Source organism: Pteropus alecto, unplaced genomic scaffold, assembly GCF_000325575.1.
Source record: "Pteropus alecto unplaced genomic scaffold, ASM32557v1 scaffold587, whole genome shotgun sequence".
Lineage (NCBI taxonomy): Eukaryota > Metazoa > Chordata > Mammalia > Chiroptera > Pteropodidae > Pteropus > Pteropus alecto.
In genome coordinates this window covers 359,976-367,333 of record NW_006439816.1, presented here as the reverse complement: position 1 = coordinate 367,333, position 7,358 = coordinate 359,976, and positions in this window count along the sequence as shown.

The window sequence follows — 7,358 nt, the reverse complement described above, 5'->3', positions numbered from 1 at the left end:
AAAAAGCACCGTTGTGTGTGGATTCTCTTAGTTATATGTTAACGTTGTACAAATAAGTGATTTCCAAGTGGCTGTTCTGTCACCTAAAATCGCCGCGTTTGAATATTCCTGGCATTTCTTAGAAACAGCTGACCGAGACTTGCAATCTGTTCCTGCATTGTAGTTAGGTGGTCCTTGAACGGGTTTCCTGGGGGCCGAGGGGGACAGTTGACAACGTGAGAGCAGCGAGGCTCGGGTGCCACCAACAGTGTTTGGTTTGGCTATGTGGAGTTAAATGTTAACTCCTGTGAAGAAAGAGCCTTCGGAGTTGAGGCTTCGGAAAAAGCTGATTCATTTGGCTTGGCTTTACTTGTGTTTTCTGTGAGACTAGAACCTAGCACTTTCTGTGGCCATTGTATTGAAGAATCTGAAAAGCCACGTTGCGGGAGAGGATGGCTGTCAGCTTCCAGCTGGGAAAGTCCTGACTCTGAAACCTTTGTGGGTGACGAAAACATCTCCCCACGACCGTTCCAGATAGGTACTGTGGAGCCCCTAGAAAGCATAGTGCGACCTGCGACACCCAGCCTCCAAGCAGCAGCACCGTGTGCGCCCCGCGACTCCACAGGAGGGTGAATGGGAAGCGCCCGCGTGGTCCAGAAAGGGAAGCGGGGGGCGGACAGATGGCTGCAGGGCGCTGACTAGATGAATCCACGTTCACTGGCCCGCAGACTGGGCCTTTTCACACGTGGCCTCTTATTCGACACTCAAGTTATAAAAATATAATAACAATTGGCCAGTTGGATATTTGCGTTTTATAACGTGGTCTCGGAGGTCGAGCGACATGTTCCAGGTCCCACTGCTAGTATTGATCATCCCATGAGATTTTATTAAAATGGACACTGCGGGCCGCCTCGCGGGTGGACAGGGAAAGGCCTCGTGGAGCGTATGTTTGCGCAGAGGAAGATAGTGCGTTTGGAGACAGCCGCTGAGACCGATGAAACGCCGAGAAGCAAAGAAAGTCATGTGACGTGACTGTGACTGAGATGGAGTACGACGAAGGCCTTTCTGAGGAGATGACACAAGCTGAGCCCCGAATGACTGACTGACTGACTGACTGACTGACTGAGTGAATGAATGAATGAATGAATGCATAGGAAGCAGAACGTGCCAGCTCAGGGAGTGAGCTCGGCTCATCAGGTGGAGGGACCAAAAGGAGCGGGCGAGAGAGGAGTCGGGGGCAGTTGACGAGGGTTTCGTAGCCAAGGGAAGGGAGATGAGGGAGATTTTATTCTGACGAAAAGCCGCCGAGGTCTTGATTACGGAAAGGAAGTTTTCTGACTTCGCCAGTAATGACAGAGTCAGCCGGAAGACAGATGCGACTCGGGCCGCTGCCCACTGGAAGTGTCAGTGTGGACACGGCTCTCTGGCGCGCTCGGCCTCTGACGACTCTTTCCAGGTGTCCTCGTGTTCATAAGCTCAGTTTGTGGAATTCATATAGACAGAAACGTGACTGTGTTATTCGAATCTGATTTGAACGACCCTATTCTGTCCCTGAGAAGAGCCTCAGGTCAGGGGACCCAGTGCCACAAATCTCGCCGGGAAGCGGGCCAGCGTTGCTCTGCTTCCCCTCGCTGACACCTGCAGGGGGCGGAGTTGCCCACACAATGAACCAAAGGGACAGCTGGTTTGAAAGCTGACGACTGACATCCTCATCGGCTGCCTTTGGCCGACTTCTGAGTGGGTTTACACCGACGGGCAGAGTAAATGTGGCGAACTCAGATGAGCCTAGTGAGTTTAACACACACTTACGCGTGAGGTCACGTGCCGTGGCACCCAGTCACCCGACTCAGCCGCCGCCATCAAGGTGGGTCCACATTCCAGGCAACCTGCGAGAGAGTTGCTAGCTGAGAAGCTGGAGTCTGCGGATCGAATCGTCTAGTTACTGAGGGGATGGGAGACCCTCACCTAACCATGGGGACAGGGACCCCAATCTCAGTGTCCTGGTCCCTAGTTCATCCAGGTTTCCGAAAGCAGAGGACAGAGCCGAAGGAAAGACGGCCGCGCCACGGGCAGCTCCAAGCTGCAGCGTGGAAACCGGCTCCTCCTCTGCTGGTCGCGGCGCCATACACGGCTCCTGCAGTCTGCTTGCTGGGTCTGTGGGTCCCACCTCGTGTCTCCGCCATGCCCCCGCCGACTGCGGGCACGGCCCTCACGGTGACTTCACAGCCACACTCCTCTCGGACCTCAGCAAAGTCCAGGCATTTTCCCGGCTGGAGGTGAGTGTACACGGGGCCTGACTTGTTGGCAGAGCTTCCTTATCGGGCCGAGCAACAAGTTTGGGGAAGAGGCCCTAGTTCAGTGGGTGTGGAAAGAGCCACTGACTCTAATCCTGCAGATGGCACATTCGATACGGACCCGACTCCTGTGTCAGACTCACCTACGAAAGTTAACTCCTGGTGGCTTTTTGCCCCTGAAACTTCCCTCTGTTCCTTCCTCCAGAAGAACTTCACCTGGCGATCCACGTGAATTATTAGAAACGTGTCTGGAGAAGGACACGTGGCCCCAGGAAGTTTAAGAGGCAATATCAGTGATGAGTAACAGTCCTCCAGAGCAGATGGCCCATGGCGGGGGGGTGATTCAGGGAACTGAGGAACATAGGATTAAGAGCCAGTGAGACTTAGATTCGTGTGCCTCTCACAAGCTATGTGCTTTTAGATGACACTTCTCTTGAGTCTCAATGTTCCTTTCTGCAAAGTGAGGATAACGATGCCTACTTTGTCGAGAACCTTAGAGATCACGTAGGTAGTTTCCCAGCCCTTTAATGGCAGAGACGTTCTATTGAGAATGAGGTAGAAACGTACTATTGCGCAGGGCGGCCGTGAAGTCTGTGCACCCGATTTTCACGCATTTAAAAAACACCGAATGTGGCCTGGGAGACGAGCTTCAGTAAAGATGAATGCATCTGCCCAATGTTCTAGAATAAGACAAGACTTGTCCCTGTGAGACAGTAGAATAAAAAAAGGAAAAAAAAACACTCATCTAACAGGTCTCTGCTTTAACAGGTAAACTAAGATGACATTACTTGCCTGTGAAGCAACAAATCAATGGCCGAAGGTTTGTTTTTGGGGCAACTCCCCCACCCCCAGCATCTCGCCACTATCTACAGGCTACAATAGGGGCCGGAGAGGCGAATAATTACATATACCAGGTGCGAAAAAAAATTGAAAAACCCACAAAAATCTGGTAAAATAGGATAAGTGGCAAAGACGCACATTACGATGGTTCTTTTAAAACTTACACGTGGCTCGACAAAGACCACATATGCCGAGTGAGAGAGAATAAGAGAGAAATTTCCATGGTCAGAAAATACTGAGAAGGAGAAGAAATGTGAAAAGTGTGGATCTCAGACTCAGGGAAGGTTCTTGTCAGACGCCGGTGACTCCCAGAATCTTACCTAGAATTTTCTGCCAGACGAACCGTGAGACACTGCATCCCGAGGGAGCCTGTGCTGTGTCCACCGACCCCTCACACAGCCCCGCCACTTCCGTCGGCGCGCTCGAGATGGTTCGGGGCTCCGACCATCAGAGATCATAGCTCACAGAAAGCTGCACTAGACCCCACGTTCCCTAGTTAACACCGTTGGCTTTGCCCACCCCCGGGGGATTCCTTAGCTTCCATTACGGAAGACGCAGCTTCATGGCTTTACCTGTTTTTCTACACCCAGTTGACTCAGACCTCTGTCTCCACGCCTGACCTCTCTCTCCCTGGAACTTCAGACACCTGGTGTTTTTACCCCGTTGTTTCAGTAGGTGGCACCAAGTAGTGATCAACAATGGGCTTAACTTCTAGGCCTCGTAATGAGAGGGCCGCTTCTCAGCAGAGGAGATCGTGAACTAGGCACAGCTTCTGAAGTCTCGAACGGGACTGAGCCCGATCTTAGGACTTGGCGGAAAGAGTTAGGAGCGAAGGTTAGAAAGTCCGCCTTGGCAGTCTGCATTTAAGCGTGTGGCTGCTGTAAAAGGTTATGTCATCTAGAGGGGAAAAGCCGGCGGGGAGGAAGACTCGGGAGATCTGAGCAGCAAGACCTGGAAGGGTTTTAGTATAAAGAATGTTACAGAAGCATGGGCAAGTAGACGCCGGACAGGACACCGGTGACAGTTAAGGAGTCTCGAGAGCTGTGAACGGGAAGGCCAGCTCTCAGGACGGCGACGGCAGGCGCGAGGTCTCAGAGCTGCACCAAACAGTTGTGCAACACTAGGCCAGTCGCCGGCCCTTTTGACACCTCAGTTTCCCTACTTGTAAAACAAAGGATAGGAACTATTTTTTTCCAGCTAATTCAATTTAAAAATCCTTTTATAGCGAAAGAATTATAAATTCACCAGAAATTCACCAGAGAGGTACTATATGGCCTTCACGCACTTCCCCCCACTGACTACATCTTAGCTAACCATAGTGCAGTGGCAAAACTGGGAAATTTATATTGGTACCACGTGTGTGTGTAGCCCGATGCCATTTGATCACATATGTAGACTCATGTAGCCGCCACAACTAGCAAAAGAGACAGAACCATAAAATCAGTTCGAAATACTTCTTCTACATACCTTGAAAGCCACATCAGACATTGTTATCATTTTCGCTCCGACTGTTAAATATAATTTAGAGAACTCGAGCAGATGAGGAGAGCCTCTTCGATTTACTCGTATTTTTACTCTTGTCATTGTACTTTCTTCCTTCCTGAGGGTCCAAGATTCCTTCTTTTGTCACTTCTTGGCCAATAAATCCTCTTAGTTTTCCATCCTCTAAGAATATGTTCATTTTCCCTTCATTCCTCAAGAACTTTTTATTTTTTGCTGGATAGACAAATCTGGGTTGGCAGTTCTTTCGTTTTTGTACTTGAAAAAAATTATGACTCCTTCCTTCTCTCCTCCGTGGTTCGTGATGAGAAACCCACTGTCACTCTAATGATTTTTCCACTATAATTCAAGTGGCATTTGTCTCTCACTACTTTCAAGATCTTTTGCATGGGTTTTATGTTTCGTTTTCACATGTGATATGATATGTCTCAGCACAGATTTCTTTGAGTTCATTCATCCTTTGGGTTTGCTCAGTTTCTTGAATGTATAGGGTTATGTCCTTTGTCAAGTTTGGGGAGTTTTCAGCCATTGTATCTTTGAATACTTATTCAGCTCCGCTTTTCTATCCTCTTCATTGTTGACTCTGGTGACACCAATATTAGTTCCCTGAGGCTCTGTTCATTATTTTTTTCAGTCTATCTTCTTTCTCTCCTTTAGTCTAGATAACTTATATTGATCTTCCTTTTTCCCCTGCCTTCTTCATTCTGCTGTGGAGCCTATCCACTGAGGCTTTTTTTTTTAATTTGTTATTCTATTTTTCAGTTCTAAAACTTCCATTTGGTTTCCGTCCATATCTTCTATTTATTTTCTGAGATGTTCTGATTTTTCAATTATTTCAAGCATGTTCATAAGTACTCCCAGAAGCATTTTTATGAAGGCTGCTTTAAGTTCCGTGTCAGATACTGCTAACATCTGTGGTATCTTCTTATTGGCATTGTTACTGTTTTTTATTCAAGTCAATATTTTCCTGGTTCTGGTATGACATCCTGGTGTGCGAATGTGTTTTTTTTTTATTGAAACCTGGACATTTTGAGTAGTATGTAATGGAACTGTGGCTCTTATTTACATTTTCTGCTTTAGCAGGCGTCCTTGGCCAGCATGCCGGTGATGGAAGGCGTGAACTATCTCATTACTGTGCAATCGAGGTAGAAGCCCAAGTTCCCCACTGGGCCACTGTTGACACTCGGGTAGTGAGAGGCTCCTCATTACTGCTTGGTGAGGGTGAGCGTCAAGGCTAGATTTCCTCTGATACCACCAGGGCTGCAAGGGACAGTGACACCTCCTTAGTGCTCCCCGTGTTTCTACCTGGCCGGGATGACAGTCTAGGTTCGATATGTGGCCTTGTAGGACATCGTAATGGAGATGGGGTGAGGTGCTTTATGATAGCATGATAAAAGTGGCAATTTAGGTTCTTCGCTTTGGCCCTCGGGTGTTGACCAAGGAGTGTGAAGAACTCAGTTGGCTAGAAATAGGGAGTTAAGGTAAGTTTGTCAGTAGGATGTTTAAAGTTTGCTGCAGTTCACTACTTACAACTATTTACAGAGTTACTGACTGGGAACTAGCTCTGCCGAGAACTTGACTTTCCCTGACACTTGGCTCTCCCCGCTTTTAGACCCAGCCATTGTGGTTGACAGGTGAGTACTGACCTTGGAGGGACCTGGCCTGGATTCGTGAAGAAAGGGCTCAGGGGCTTATTGGGATCTGAGAATTCAGAGCCCAGCACAAAATGTGGGACTCTCTCCACTGGGGCACAGGAGATGAGGATGGTAATGGCCACGGGCTCTGAGAGGCACATCGAGGACGAGTCCGTGTAACCGAGGTGAGCGGGCAGGGTTTTAGGCGTGGTCTCCACTTTTCCTTTACCGAGGTGCTGCAGCGCGGGTCCCCCTAAGCGTCCTTGCATCCCCTCTCTGTTGCGTGGCAAAGCACGTGACGTCCGGGAGAAGAGGGAGCCTCTGAGCCACTCGTGTCGAACACGGAGACACGTGAATGTCCCAGAAATGGCTCCTCGCATCTCCTTCCAATAGCCAGAGCCGACAATCGGTATTTGGGGGATCCCTAGGCTTCAAGGAAGGCCTTGGAAATTAGCCCTTAGTGATGATGACGTTATTGAATAATGAGAGGAGGGCTGAGGCAGAGAGGAACCTGGAGGGCAATGTCCTGTACTGCCAGGGGAAGGGACATCAGGCGCTCCTGGTTCCCCTTCCATTTTCCGTCCCCTGCACAGGAGAGGCCGATGTGGGTGGGGTGGGTGGGTGGCCCTGACAAGTGCTGACTCCAGAGGCGCAAGCAGGTGCTCTGAGAAGTCGCCAGAGGAAAAGGAGGTTCGCTGACCTCCGCACTCGCTGTGAGGTGAGCCGGGAAGAGCCCGGGAGCCTTCAGTTCCCATCTGGGCCTCCCGGTCCGGTCTGGGAAACAGCGTAGAAGCAGCGGCCCCCGCCAGGGTCGCGGTGGCGGGGCCAGCGCGATGTGGCCTCTGGGGGTCCATGTGGACTGTAACCTGCCCACCCGACAGTGAGGGCGCCGCGTTATCACGGAGGTGCCTCTGCGCGGGGCCGCCCGGGCCGGGGAGACTCCTGTGTTCACCGAGCCGGGGGCTGAAGCGACATGGCCGGGTGTGCGGAGGAAACTGGCCTTTGCGAGGCTTTAAGACGAAAGGACGAGCGAGGCCCCCGGCCCCTTGAGCTCGCTCAGGCGACGGCCGCAGAAAGCAGGGTGCGGGGCGAGCCGAGGACGGGGCTTGGG